The sequence below is a fragment of the Lynx canadensis genome, chromosome D3 (genome assembly GCF_007474595.2).
Source record: "Lynx canadensis isolate LIC74 chromosome D3, mLynCan4.pri.v2, whole genome shotgun sequence".
Lineage (NCBI taxonomy): Eukaryota > Metazoa > Chordata > Mammalia > Carnivora > Felidae > Lynx > Lynx canadensis.
This window is the reverse complement of record NC_044314.2, coordinates 76171119-76187191: the sequence shown is the minus strand read 5'-3', so window position 1 is coordinate 76187191 and position 16073 is coordinate 76171119. Positions and strand designations below refer to the sequence as shown.

The 16073-nt window shown below is 43.8% G+C and overlaps 1 protein-coding gene across 2 annotated transcripts in view; it reads right to left on the bottom strand.

The window, feature by feature from the left end:
• The window catches only part of CORO1C (coronin 1C), a 76603-nt gene extending 60879 nt beyond the window's left edge, over positions 1-15724 (bottom strand). Inside the window, exon 1 of one of the 2 annotated variants that reach the window (XM_030292537.2) lies at positions 15618-15724. The gene's annotated coding sequence lies outside the window, so the exon portion shown is untranslated. The remainder of the gene's footprint in view (positions 1-15617) is intronic. The other variant, XM_030292536.2, reaches the window with a different exon arrangement.
• Positions 15725-16073: the final 349 nt, after the last annotated feature.

Here is a 16073-nt window from a genome sequence, read left to right as displayed (position 1 = left end):
TCACATTTTATAAAATATAGAAACTGGCTGTACACATCCAAATACAGAGAAACCAAAGAGAGCATTAAGTATGCCAAAGGAGGCAAATCTTTACTTCTGACTGAAAACCCTTAGGCTTAATGCCAGAGGACTATGTACTCAATTGTCCAAGAGAACAGCACGAAAGGACATGCATAAAAAGCCAGAAATCTATATATCAAGGACAATTTCTGAAAGGTGAGGAATAACGAATCGGTTTATATTTTTTAAAGCTTTCTAAGAAAACAATTCTTACTTTTACATTTTGCAATTTTGTACCAATTTAAGAACTTGTTATAGAGAAAAGCTGAGGACAATGGATGGTGACTTAAAGGCTCACTGATGATTTGGACTAGAACGGGAAACTATGAAAATGACTGCTAAAAATGAAGTCAGACAAGATATGAAATGAGCTACAGAACATAAATCAAATCACCACAATACACATTTCAAATATCTTATGATTTTATGTCAACTACACCTCCTAAAGCCAAAATGTAATAAAAGCAATGAAATCAGCATATGGGGGCTCCTGGGTGGCTCATTCGGTTGGGCGTCCGACTTCGGCTCAGGCCATGATCTCACAGCTCATGAGTTCAAGCCCCGCGTGGGGCTCTGTGCTGACAGCTCGGAGCCTGGAGCCTGCTTCGGATTCTGTGTCTCCCTCTTTCTCTGCTCCTCCCCTACTCACACTCTGTGTCTCTCTCAAAAGTAAATAAACATTAAAAAATAAAAATAAAAAAAAGAAAGAAATCAGCATACGAACAGCAAAATAGCAACATATAAAGATCCTAAATGCAAAAAATATGAAAATCTTCAAATTCTCTCACATTTGTATTAAAGAGACCCTTTATCAACTAAAAGATGCCCTAACAGGGCCTATAACTCGCTTAAAATATAACAATAATGACACACATGACAGAAATTTTACAGTTACTAAAACATGAGATTGTGAGGTTTTAGAGGTCATCTCTCACTCTTCAATGACAGAAATATATTTTTTTTTATTGCACTATCAGAATAAGAGCAGATTTTTCCTACAATAATATGCAAGCATGACATGTTTACTATCCCTCACATTCTTCCAATTTGCTGCTTATCGCCAAATCTTCAGAAACACAACCACCTCTACCCATCCCCGGAGCTTTGAAAAAGAACTGTGTAAGAAATCTCCATCACAGAGGCTCTACCTGCCCAGAGAACACTGCGGACCCGACTCAGGGGCTGCACCCCAAGAGACTAGTCTCAGAAGCTGAACTCTGCCTCTTCTCATCAAAGAGCCAAATTAATCCCAAGAGTCCTCGTATCAACTACAGAACTTTCACAGACGTGACTGACCCAGCAATCCCACTTAAAAATTAATGATGAATGTGTTTCCAAATAGTCTTTCTATACCAATGACCTACTTCTCTTATTAACAACTGCTAAAAAGCACACTGTGTATGACTGTTCAAACTCACTAAGTCTGTTTCCACCACTTAGTCAGATGGTGTTACTCTTGGAATGAAATGTTAATAATTCTTTGCCAATATACTTGTACCAGGAAATGAAATTACCGGACTCCCAGATCTTTTGAGGGTTTTTTAAAGGCATTTTTATGAAGACCCTCAAAAGGCTAGAGTCACAGGAGAAACTACCAATGTCAAAAACAAAGTAATCACCTCCCACTGAAGAATTTCAGTCTTCCCTTTTTAATGCCCTATACCCTGGGCTGTGACTAAACATACACACCTGACGAATGTTTCAAGGGAACAGTGAGGTAGAGTAGGAAAACTGTGGCTTAGATGCAAGATGCGAGTTTATCCTGACACAGTCACTTAGCCACTAAATCATTTCTGGTCCTACGGTTGCTGGTTTCTTCATCTATAAAATGGACAAGTAAAATAAGTTATTATTCTATGGTCCTATTTTAACCTGAAGCCTACAAGTCAATACGAAACACTTGTTTCACTGGGATCCAGTCCACACGCCCCCAATAAAAGGCACACAATTCACTGAGAACTCAATTAGTTTTTACAACTCACAGGGGTATACGTACAACGCGTACCCTCAACTGTGAATGCTGAGCAGGTCTTTAGTCCTAGTCATTCATCATTCATTTATTCCACAAATATTTATTGAGCTTTGGTCATGTGCTTGGCATCATGACAGACACGGCAGATGCAGTGGTGAGCAAGGAAGGAGGCCTGGCCCGAGCTCTCATGCAGCTCACAATCTGCTGGAGGAGGACACATCATAATCAAATATTCCCACTGACATTAATGTGCTGCTATGGCAAATACTGGGATGCAGTGCACACAGAAGGACAGAAGGAGTCAACAACCAGGGCAAAGAACCACCTCTTACTAGTAACTCCAAAGAGCCTTCTCTTTACAAGTAGTGTATTTGAAAAGAGAAAAAAAAAAAATAGAGAAAAAATTTCAATCACTTATTGTACCTTTTCACACTGATAACTGGATTCATGGGTTTAAAATTAAGGTACTCCATCCACAGACGTGCCCAGAGCTTGAAGGTAAACATACTGAGCACACAATTTCAAAATTAAACTAACAACTAACACTCTTTAAATCTAAATCTCCCTGTCTCCAGAATGTTCAGACATCCTATAGAAATAGGAAAGTATACCTCTTAAAATCTTACTACACCTCAGGGCAAAACATTTTGTCTGATCCTTTTTGGTAAAAAAATACAAACTACTGGGGTACCTGGGTGGCTCAGTTGGTTAAGCGTCTGACTTTTGATTTTGGCTCCGGTCATGATCTTGTGGTTTGTGGGTTCGAGCCCCACAAAGTCTCGGTGCTGACAGTGAGGAGCCTGCTTGAGATTCTCTTGTCTCCTTCTCTCTCTGCCCTTCCCCTGCCCCCTCTGTCAAAATAAATAAACTTTAAAAAATTACAAATTACTTCCTTATCAGCACACCTCTCTTCAAAAGGAGCAGGGGCAAAGACTCCCACAGAATATCAGTATCTACAACACAATACAAGAAACTAAAGACTGAAAATCCACTGGGGAAAATATAGTTACGACAAATAACTACTTTGCCACCACCCACTACCTTCCGAAGGTCTCCATTCTTCAGGAAAAAACATCATACATCCCATTTCACCAACAAAATGAAAAAACCTCCAGGGAAGTGAGAAAAACAAATAAGGCCCTCTTTGGGGAAGAAATAGTTCAGCTAAGTATTTTGGGAGTGAATATTCCATAGCTTTTAGTAGCCTTGGTTAACAAAACTAACACAACCCCTCCCCGCCAAAATCTACCTTCCTTCCAAACTGTATGAAGACTTGAAAAGAAAATCACAGTCCATTTTTTATGTTAAATTAGACTATAACTAAAAGACAAATTTTATATGCCTTAAAAGAAAGTACAAAGAATCCTCTTTAAAGCACTGTGATTAGGAAACTAGCAGAAAGATCAAGGGGCTTCCCATCCCTAATACTCTCTTAAAAGACTGCATTTATAGCAAAGAGACAAGCAGAAAAACTACATTTATAATTTAGTAACCTCTAAAAACTGCCAGAAATACACACATATACCACACACAAAAACAATTACAAAACAATTCTTTTTTTTTTCTCTATGACCACTGTGGGGCTTGAACTCATGACCACGAGAACAAGAGTCCCATGTTCTACTGACTGAGCCAGCCAGGGGTCCCTACGAAACAATTCTTATGATCTCTTATCACAATTACAATGTTTTTTGTGATCGCTCATCACTAATATGATATAAACCAAAACCTATAGTTTTTGAAATTTTAATACTGCACCAATGAACCCCCAAATGATTCAACAGTTGGAATGGTATACAATTTGCCCGATTTTAATTTGGCCATTTCTTGTCAATTTCTCAAGTCAAATGAATCCAAACGTATTAAAACCTTGGAGCTCCAGGAGCCACTGAAATGAGCTTAGATGCATCAGGTGATTTCTCTGGGGCTGGCCTGGAGGCCCCTCAGGGGCCACCGTGGGCACTCGACAGTCAGTCAACGTGTTGAAGGTTAAGAAACTTAAGAGAAGAACGACAGGAAAGACAAACTCGGTTTTTTCCATAGCTACCTTAACTTTAAATCTTCATCTTGATACAAATAATGGTTCTTCTCATATGTATTTTGACAAAAACTCACAAAATGAAAGCATACTTCCACTCTGATGTTACTTCAATTGTTTCTAAAGTCAAAGTTGCTAACCAGACTACAAAACAAAGACCTAAAAACCCCATGCTACCAATATTTTCAACTTATTCAAGAACTAGGGTAAATTTGCAATGGTGTACCCATAGGTAATGTAACTCTTCTTTTTCATCAGAATTCATGCTTTAAATAAATAACTCCAAAATGTGCTTTACAAATAAAACACGTTTCGGGGCGCCTGGGTGGCGCAGTCGGTTAAGCGTCCGACTTCAGCCAGGTCACGATCTCGCGGTCCGTGAGTTCGAGCCCCGCGTCAGGCTCTGGGCTGATGGCTCAGAGCCTGGAGCCTGTTTCCGATTCTGTGTCTCCCTCTCTCTCTGCCCCTCCCCCATTCATGCTCTGTCTCTCGCTGTCCCAAAAATAAATAAACGTTGAAAAAAAAATTTAAATAAAAACAAATAAAACACGTTTCAATAATTAAATGTGTACATATACACCACGTACTGCTTACAGTATTTATAATAAAAATTATAGGGTTAGATTATCATAAGATAATTTAATAAACAAATGTTTACAATCAGCAATCCTTCTACACCATAGAAAACATCCCCATCAGGACGCCTGGGTGGCTTGGTGGGTTGAATGTCTGACTTTGGCTCAGGTCATGATCTTGGGTTGGTGAGTTGGGGCTCCACGTCAGGCATGCTGCTGTCAGCGCAGAGCTCACTTCAGATCCTCTTTCCCCCTCTCTCCTTGTCCCTCCTCCACTTGTGCTCACTCTCTCTCTCTCTCAAAAATAAACATTAAATAAAGCAAAAGAAAACGTCTCCTTCATTACTTTCATCTTCTAGTAAAATGGGAAGGAAGACTGAAAATCTCTATCACAAGTGTATCACATAAAACTGAAACTCAATTATTCAACTAACGTTTATCGAGCACCTACTGTGTCTCAGGCAACATCCTGGGAAATGGAGGCACAGAAAATGTAAGACGTTCTCTGCCTTCAAGGAACATGGAATATGGTGGTATTAGTGTTCACTTTCACAAACTGAAAATTAATAATTCCACACAGATATTTATTTTTACTTATTTATTTTTTTAATGTTTTTACTTATTTTTTGAGACACAGAGAGACAGAGCACAAGCAGGGGAGGGGCAGAGAGAGAGGGAGACACAGAATCCGAAGCAGGCTCCAGGCTCTGAGCTGTCAGCACAGAGCCTGACATGGGGCTCGAACTCACAGACTCTGAGATCATGACCTGAGCTGAAGTTGGACGCCTAACCAACTGAGCCATCCAGGTGCCCCCAGATATTTATTTTTAAATTTATATCCATTTAACCCAAAATATAATTCACAGTAGTATAGAAATCATTAACATTAGTGACACCCACAAATTATATTTTCATCTACCTTTGTAACTCCCCATCTAAACTCTATTTACATTTTACCTAAATGTGCTGTATAAAAGTATACTCTATTATGACTTCCCACAATCCAGGCCATCTTCTCTATCTACCTTACACTATTCCTCCTCTCTTACACCTGTTCCAAATCAGCCAAGTGCTATTTTGCACACCCTCGGGCAGGACCTCAACCCTGTGTCCCATAGATACTGACCCTCCAATATCTTGCCCTCTCAACTCCCGGGGAGCTCAGTCCCCACACAGAATTTGGTATTAAGAATTATACACTCAAGGGGTGCCTGGCTGGCTCTGTCAGTAAAGCATGCAACTCCTGATCTCGGGCTTGTGAGTTTGAGCTGCACATTAAGCATAGAGACTACTTTTAAAAAGTTTACAAGGAAATGGAAATATAGAGAGATCAATGCCTAGCTCTAGCCAGTATAAGCCAATCCAATTTACAGCCATTACCGTGCCCTGATCCCCTTTTCAAAGGTCAAAGCAACCAAGTCAGTGCTAAAACCTAAGACCCTTTCAAGAGTGGTTCCAAATGGAAAAAACAAAAAAAAAGGGATCATGAGTATTTCGGGAAGGGGGGGGGGGCACGAAAAGCCAAAAAAACACAAAACTTACCAGATTAACTGTTTTAGAGGTAACAGGAAGAACCTTTCAAAAGCGGGCAGGGCTTCTTCCTGATTGCAGGTACCGGGGCCAGCCTCTACATGGGCCATGCCTGATCCCACATGCATCAGTTCAACTTTCCGCTCCAAACCTTGTTACGCTGACTGAATGCCACAATTTCAGAGAGATGATTTATCACAAGGAATCTCCTTTTTAAAAATATTAATATTGTACCCCGGAAAGGGTTGAGGGATGTGAGAAAAATAATATAATGAAAGCCCTTCGTCACCCTGGCACTGATCAACAGTGGTAGTCTAGTTGTAACTGTGGCCACCCAGGAACACATTAGTGAAAATGCATTTGAATCATTTGCTTTACTACTGCTTAAAGGAGATCAGCTTAAACAGGGGAGAAGTTTCAAATTAAGAAAGATGGATGAAGCACACAGAGGACTGCTGGGGCAAGAGGCCACTAGATGTCAACACAGGCTGGTGGGGGAAGAACATGGCTCCTTCCTTCTTTTTCACATGACTCCCAGCTCCCACGATCTAGGATTCCACTATCACCATTAAGAGTTTAAAACCCTGGGGCGCCTGGGTGGCTCAGTCAGTTAAACCATCTGACTCTTGATTTTGACTCAGGTCATGATCTCATGGTTCGTGAGTCTGAGCCCCACATCGGGCTCTGTGTTGACAGTGTGGAGCCTGCCTGGGATTCTCTCTCTCTCCCTCACTTTCTGTCTCTCTCTCTCTCTCTAATAATTAAACTTTAAAAAAAAAAACAAAAAACAAAAAGAGTTGAAAACCCTGTGCTATGAATTAAACAGAATTCTTCAGTCTAGGCTGGAAACTTACCCACCACTTATAATACTGACTCCATACCAAAAATGCCATGCCATCTGAGTTCCAAATAACTGAGTTCAACTTTGGAACACAACCCAGTTCTGGGTTGAGGACTGAATGTATACAGCGCCTACAAAACAGAAACTGCAGCTGGGCTCTCCACAGTTTTAGAAAACCGCGCGGTTCACAACTATCCTTTGCAGGTAATATGCATTATTTGTTCCACTTGACAATGTAATTCAGCCCAGCGCATGCAAGATATCTCTGCACTACATAAGAACAAACTGAAAGTCTCAAGGTATTAAAAACAAAAACAAAAACAAAAAACCTTCCGACTTACCTTTTCCTATAGTAGCACTGTAAGCAGTGGCTCAAATAAGGAAGTCTAAGGTTACTCTATTTCTAAAACAGACAACAAGCATCTTATTAAATACCACCCCAAAGAGCTACGGCCAGCACTTGTTGGCTGAGGCTGCACTCTGGCTTGCCAAGAAAAACTAGGATGACAACGTTAAGCTAAAGACACCACTAACCGCAAAATTAATTCGCCATCTAGCTTGTAAAGTGATGAGTCTCCCAATAAACCCTTCTGCTTAAGGGAGATGATAACTCAAGTTTACATGTGTGTCTCAGTCACCACTCAGGCAGCATTTGAGTTTTTATATTAATAAGTCAGCCTCAATTCTTTAAGTTCCTAAGAATGGAAGGAATTAGAATCTTTAACCAGAAAAGAATGCTTGACCATAATGAAAAGGAATTTAAGTATCTTTCATGTGCAGTAAGCAAACAATAGTGATTAAACATTTGTGCTAAGGAGGGGGTGCTTGTGAATTATTTTCAAGAACCCCTAAAATATCCAGAGTGGAAAATACCCTCTCAAAGGCTTCACTCCCCCTACGCTACTTTCCCACGTGTGTTTATGGCCTTTCATGAAACTGAAAAATGACAGCTTTGTTCATTCAGGATAAAGACCTCAGCAGTTGTCAGAATATGGGGACACACATCTGATTCCACAATGGGGCAAACAAGGCTCTCGCACCAAACTGCCAGGTGCCCAGATTCCCAGAATGTCTCGGTTCTGTGGAGACAGAATGACCGCACTGTGAAGCTGTGGTCAACCGCTAATCCCGAAGAGTTTTCACGCTGCCTGTTACAATCTGTGTAGTTCCAGTACCGGGTGCGTGTTGCCCCTCTCAAAATTAGCATCTTCATCTACACGTGGCCTAGTAGTGCCGATTATTCTGGCAAGACACAAAGCAAAGGCATCTCTGCAATGTTAATTGGCCTTTGAAACTTTTGCGATACTTACAACTACTGCTTACTAATGGTCAGATTAGAAGATTGAAGAAGTAAAAAGGGATTTTTTTTACACTAAAACTAGGAAAATCAAATCTAACAAAGGCTTATCCAAGAGATTCAGTGTATTTTTAAGTTCCCCGAAAACGCATCTTAAAAAACCTGAAAAATCTGGACCAAGCTTCATGTGCAATCTAAAGACATGAGAAAACACACAAACATTGGTACAAACACTGACAGCGGTGATAAACTGGAGAAGTACAACCTCTGTGAGTAGATCTGGCAAGAGACCGTGGTGGAAAGTCAAGAGGGAACTGGTGCATTCAGTCAAGGACTAAAAAGAGAAGGCACACCAGGTTCACAGCGTCTAAAAAAAATTTTTTTTTTCACACAACACTATAAATCAACACCACCAACTCTAAAAATGAATTCACACTACACATGGAAAGAGGTGGAAGACAGCTGGGGGAGGTGGGAAGGGACCGTTAAGTGCCTGATCATGGGCGTATCGCTCATGCTCCTGACCACAATCCCCTCATCTGTAAGATGTGGAATAGACCAGTAAGGTACTTTCCACTCTGGCTGTGATTCAGAGTCACCAGGGAGGACAAGCCCAGGCAGCTGTATTCATAAAGGTCTACAGCTGATCCTCGTGTGCAGTCCAGAATAAGGGCCTCTGGACTTGAGGAATAATCTCCCAAATGCCCCCAAAATGATATATTCTTAAAAAGGTGGTAAGATACTGGTCTATGTATGATCCGTTTTTATCATTTTTAAAAAGTAAATGTAAGGCGATTTCATGACCCTAAAGGGGGAGGACATATATTTGTGAAAGTATTATCTTTAGCCATACAAAATATAAGCCTTCCTACCCCTTTGTATCACAGTTTCTCTCACCCTGACCTTTGTATTGATCTGATTTAATTTCTCTTTACTGTGGCAAACAGGAGGAACTCGTTTCGTTATTAATGTGAGATTCAAATGACAAGCCCCATTTAGCATCCCATGAAACTACTGAGGCTCTTTTCCCACACAGAATGTTACAGTTTATCACAATGCTGCCATTCACATCATAACCAGATGACCATCTATCTCAAGCACCGCAGCACGGTCTCCTTCCAAACCCTAAAAAGATCAGTCTTTTCCAGGAACTAAACCACCTTCCTCAAAATTGACAGAGACTGAATACAAGGGAGGCCTGAGTAAGAGAAGCTTGTCTAATAGACATTTCCAATTCAGATAGAAGGCAAAAACAAAACCAAACCAAACCTGCCTTATCTTTAATATTACCTTCCTACCCTAAAATTAGACTTTTTTTCTCTCTTCAGTAATTCAACTTTGATTTGAAGTCTAAAATGCTGAGGTGGGAGTAGGAATTCATACATTAATAGCTTAGTATCAGAAATTAAATGTATTAAACTTACTCTACTTGATTCTCCCCAGTTCCATTCATTAACAGACATGAAGAGTGAAGACGGAGGGAACACAAACTTATTCACTGTCTACTTGATGACCCAACAAGGCACCATTAGCATCTCCACACCACAGAAGAGGAAACAGGCCCAGGGAGGTGAGGTGATTGGCAGTCACAGCTATTCAAAAGTGGAGCCAAGGGTGAAACCCAGCTCGGTCCAGCTCTAAAGGCCTGCACCTTTCAATTCCTCAGTTTCTTTGTATACAAAACTCTGTGGCAGCTCAACTATATAAGGGAGAGATGAGAGCCCAGTGAGACGAAGAAATTTTTCTTTTCTTTACTCCCTTACCATAAGCCAACCACTTCAATAGAACACGCACACAAAAGAAACGTTCCCAAAAAGTCGACTGGTTTCTCCTAATTTTTTTTTAATGTTTATTTGTTTTTGAGGGGGGGGTGGGCAGAGAGAGAGAGGGAGACAGAGGATGCAAAGCAGGCTCTGTGCTGACAGCAGAGAGCCTGACGCGGGGCTCGAACTCACAAACCCTGAGATCGTGACCTGAGCCAAAGTCGGATGCTTAACCGACTGAGCCACCCAGGAGCCCCTGGTTTCTCCTAATTCTTAAGATGCTAAGTGGAGTCTTTTCAATGAAAGTATTAAAAATGAACATAAGAACACAAAATATAACTAAAGACTACTACCTGAGTCAGATGCTCTGAGAGAAGAGAGCAGGGGAAAAAAGAATGAAAAGCAAGAAAGCGTGTGCCCTGAAAACCCAGTTTACACCTGTTATCAGGTATACACAGAGGTAGTTCCAGTACTGACCGACTCCACACCAGCAGGGCTGGCCTCCATTTGGCGTGGTAAGTCCTACCAAACTAAAAATGTTCCCTGGCCATCTATCCTACTGAGAAGGCTGTCCGCTGGTCATCAAGGGGAGAGAACCTGCGAGGATGTTCTGCCCTTGGACAAATGCTTCAAACGCTTGGTTTTACGTCTGAGCAATTTTTTGGCAACAGCTGGACTTGGGTGCCAGAAAGGCAGAGGGGAAGCACTCCGCATTACTTCAGCCCAGGCCACAAAGACGTGTATAATAATCCGAGACGTGCGCTGACCTCAAGATCTTTCCAATTAACTTCAATCACCCTTCATTCAGCAAACAACCCAACAGGCACTCGAGACCAAGCGGTGAGCAAGGGAACCCGGTCTGCCTTGCAAGTGAACTTCTCTCTCACATCCTGCCTTCTATGGAAGGCGCCTCTCAGACAGGAAGCTCGAGTTCAGGTCCAGCTCCTTGTAGCAGCAGACAGTAGTGATGGATGGAGGATGCACGAAGACAAGGACAATGTCTGCCTGCAGGGATGAGGAAGGAGGCTCCCAAAGGACAACTGGGACTCAGCAGATGGAAGGAATGGGGGGTGCGCAGTAATGAGCTCATCGCGAGAAGATCCGAAGGCTGGGATGTTTGGGGAAGTGGCAGCAACGATGAAAACATAGGTAGGAGAGTAATGAGAGACGAGGCAGGCTGAAATCGGAGACACCTTGATCCACAACCCCACTAAGCCTGAACTTTAACCACAGACGAGGAGGTAGGAAGCCACTGGAGGATTTCCGCAGGGGAATGACATGTTCCTGATGAACGCTTTCTGATCTAGAACTAATTTAATCTTTCCCTGACTCTTTCACATTTGGCTTTTAATTTATACAACCAAGATACTGATGATGAGGTGATTTGGGGTCTAAACAATTTTTAACTCCATTATCAATTCTGACTCAATTATGCATAAATTGAATGTTACCAAAACGTTGTGCTTCAAAGGACACCATCAAAGAAAGTGAAAAGGCAACTCACAGAATTGGAGAAACATTTTGCTCATCATACATCTGATAAGGCACTATATAATCTAAAATATATAAATAACTCATAACAATAAAAACAGAACCCAATTTAAAAATAAGAAAAACATCTGAACAGAGATTTCTCCAAAGAAAATATACAATTGTCTGCTGATGACTTCAGGAGATGCAGGACATCCTTAGCCATCAGAAAATGCAAATCAAAACTACGATGAGATACTGCTTCACACCCACTAGGATGGCCAGAGTCAAAAAGTAAGAGAACAGCTAATGTGACAAGGATGTGGAGAAACTGAAACCTTTATACACTGCTGGTGGAATTGTAAAATGATGCAGCTGCTTTGGAAAACAGCGCCTGGCAGTTCCTCTCATAGTTCAACACAGAGTAACCAGTATGACCCAGCAATTCTCAAGAGAAATGAAAACATGTCCACACAGAAACTTGTACAGGAATGTTCATACGGCAGTATTATTCATAATGACCAAAAAGGGGAAAACACCCAAATGTCCATCAATGGATGAATGGATCAACAAAACACGGTATATCCATACAACAGAATATTATTCGACCGTTAAGAAAAGAATAAAGTACTGATACAGGCTACAACACAAATGTTGAGAACATTATGATTTAAAAAGACAGACACAAAAGACCAGTATGGAATGATTTATATGAAATTTACATGAAATGTCCAAAACAGGCAAATTCATAGTGACAGAAAGTAGACCAGCGGTTGCGTAGGGCAGGGGAGGGATGAGAATGGGGGGGTTGGAAGACCACTAATAAGTCTGGAGTTTCTTTCTGGACTGATGGATACGTTCTAAAATTGTGGGTGAATATAATAAAAACCACTGAACTGTACACTTTAGACAGGTGAATTGTACAGTATGTGAATTCTACCTCAAAAAGCAGTTATAAAGCAAAAAAGATCCTGTTATGCACTATTAAAATACAAACAAGCTCTCAAAAAGGAGTATAGAATCTTGCTCACTCATTTTAAAGGATCCAAACTAGGGCAAAGAAAACCCAGAGAGATTCTATTACTTAAGATTCTTGGTACTAGGTCATACTGAAATATTCATGACGATTTCCATGTTTTAATACAGAAAAGGCATCTTAAGTTGAAAAAGACAGAGAAGTGTCAGAAAACAGTTTTTTTAACTCAGAAACAGGATAACATAGGGAAGTCACCAAATGAAAAACGAACATGTATTTGTACCCTGAATATGCAAGAGGCACCGCAATTTATTATTGTTTCACCTCTGAAAAAGTCAAAGGTAAAACAGCCCAGGTAACAATATCTGTTTCTAAAGTACCAGTTTGTGACAAATCAAAGCATTAAGAAACAATCTGCCATTATAAAGAACTGAATCTCCACATTCCCAGTCACATAACTGAGAACTTATCATTTATCCTTTTGAACATTCCATTTCACAGGCACTGGAGTGACTCTCCTCCTCATGGTTGAAGTGGATCCCAAAAGTGACAGGTGCATTAAGCGTAAAATGTAAATCAAAAAAAGTAAAGTGTTTAAAAACTACTATTTGTCACCCTGAACCTAATTCTAAACCATATATAAATTAATAGACATAAATGCTGATTAGCACAATCTGCAAAGTAACAGATGACCATGCACATTCAATACTATGTGCAGTGCTAGCTCACCGGTACGTGTCTATTAAAATTCATCAGGCTTGGGGCGCCTGGGTGGCTCCGTCGGTTAAGTGTCCGACTTCAGCTCAGGTCATGATCTCACGGTCCGTGAGTTCTAGCCCCGCGTTGGACTCTATGCTGACAGCTCAGAGCCTGGAGCCTGCTTCAGATTCTGCGTCTCCCTCTCTCTCTGACCCTTCCCCATTCATGCTCTGTCTCTCTCTGTCTCAAAAATAAATAAACGTTAAAAAAAAAGTTTAAAAAATTTTAAAAAATTAAAAAGAAATTCATCAGGCTTTAATGTACCTTCCACAAATAATAAAAAACAAATACGGAAAAGGCACCTTCTGGATTTATCAAAAAGGTGTGTACCCGACTTTTATACCAATCTTTGTTCAATCCTCAGTACACAAGACTATCACCTATCACAAAACACTGAACATCAGGCCTAATTTACAACACAATTCCCAGTTTTATTTCATTCCCAGCCTCCACATATTTATGCAACCTCTCAGACCCCAGGGTTACTACTAGTAGACTTCACACCCAACCACCGTGTCTCTGAAATGTACCTCCACTCTGAAAAGAAAATTAGTTTCCTAAAGTTAGTTTTCTGAAATACACAGAATCAAGTCCAAAACAGATTTTTCCCATTTCTTCAGTTTTACAGAGAATGCAGAAAGTGAAGATATATAAACAGATATCTATTTGCCTTCACAAATGAACAGACGGTACAAAACAACTGCTTATACTTAATCATGTTTTTGTCTATTCTAGCAGGCCCTGGTGTCAGGAGAGAGTTCTGCCAGATAAGGACAATGAAATGCATTATTATATGGAGTGACTAAGAGCCCTACAAGTACTGTTTTACAACGTAATCCCAGGCAGGAAGGCTGCGGTAAGAGGGCCTAATATTTTGTGATAACTATTACCGAAACTAAAGACATTCACCACCCAGTACCAGTTTAAAACCTCGCACTATATTCAATTGTTTAAATGTCTTACAGGAAAGAAAGGCCTTTGTATCTTCCTATCCTGGGGGAGACGAACAACTTGCAATTTGCTTCTCACACTGAATCCCACGTTTCCAACATGTAGAGGAAGTACTTTGGACACCACAAAACAAGGGCAGCCTACATTAAGGCCAAATATAGGATGTGATTCTAAACCATGATGCCGTAAAGCCTACGTTTCCTTTTCCAGCGATCAAAAAAAAAAAAAAAAAAAAAACCCTTTGAACGCTCCCAAAAAAGGACCGCAGGGCCAGCGCCTCCCTCCAAGAGGAAGCCCCTTTCTTCTCGGCGCTCCCTTGCAGCCTGCCACTTCCCCCAACACATTCAAATCATTTGGGAGACGGAGAGCTGGTGTGTACGCGCCCGTGCGGACAGGCGGGAGAGCTGGGTTCCTGCATTTCCACCCTCAACATCTGACCTCATCCCCAGTCATTTAGGCGCAGCGGAGCCCCACCTGCACCTCGCTCCTTTTGACTGCGTCCCTCGCCAGCTGCTCCGCTATTGGGGGAGCACATCTCGGAATCACCCAGTTCACTCAGACGCTCCTGGCCCCCGACCCTGCAAGCAGCGTGCCAGCTCCGTTCTTCCTCGAGACCAACACCCCCCACCCCCCGCCAGTCCCAGCCCTCCCGGCCCGCCGCTCCCACCGCCCGGCTCGTCCGCTTCCCAAGCCGCCCCCCACCCACGTTACTCCAGCTCCAGCCGTGCCCCGCCCTTCCCGACCCCGGAGCTAGAGCTTCAGGGCCCGGCGCTGGGCTCGCACCCACCGCCAGCAGTCCTCGGGCCAGACCGCCGCCCTCTACCCCTCCCACGCAGGGCCCCAGCTTGCCCCGGCCCCACGTGAGCCCGGCCCCGGCCAACCCCCCACCCACTGGCTCCCCAGGGCGGCTCAAACCCCGCCCCCAGGCCCGGGGGCCCCCCAGCTGGGCGCCCTGGCCCCGAGCAGCCCCTCCCCACCCCAGGCCCCACCCAGCCAGGCGAGTCCCCAGCCCCTCAAATCCTTCCTCGGGCAGCCCCGTCCCCCCTCAGCCCGCGGCTCCTCACCCGGTCGGGAAGGGTCTGGAGCCCTGAAAGCCTCCCCTGGGCAGCCGCCTCCCAAAGGGATCCCAGTTCTCTCTCTCCCCAGGCCAAGGGGTTCGGTCCCGAACCTCGGCCAGCAGCCCCGGCTGCAACCCGAGACACACCGGCCGGGGGAGCCCCGGCCCAAGGATCCGCGCCCCGCGCGCCCACCACAGCCCACTCCCCTCCACCGGGCCCTGCTCCACGCCCCGCCGGCTCCTGTCAGCCGGCGCCGGCACATGCTGAGAGGGCCGGTCGGCCCGCCGGCTCGCTCCCGAGCGGCCCCGCCCGGCGCGCGCTGCTCACCAGGGCCGAAGTGCCTGAGGCGCCGCCGCCGCCGAAGTCCCCGCTGCAAAGCCCGGCGTAGCCTCCAACCGCTGCCGCCTCCCGCCTGGCACTGAGCGCCTCGCGGGGGAGGGGCGCGGGCAGCCACCGCCGCCACCGCCGCCGCACGCAGGCCCCGCCCCCGCGCCGCGCCGCGCCCAACCAGAGGGTCCTCAGGCTGTCGAGCGCCACGCCCACTTCCGGGAGGGGAAGCCCACTTCCCACCCCTCGTTCCACGCCCCACTCTCCTTAGCGCCCCCTCTGGTCGCGCCGAGGGATGCGGGTGGGCTGCGGGGGAAGGTGGTGCCGAAGCATACGCACCGCCCACTAGTCAACTAGCCGGAGGGCCACGCCCACTGCTCCTCAAAACGGGGAGCCGCATTCTTAGAGCTCCGCCCACTGACCCGCTTGGCTCGGCGGGGCCACATCTTCCAGCTC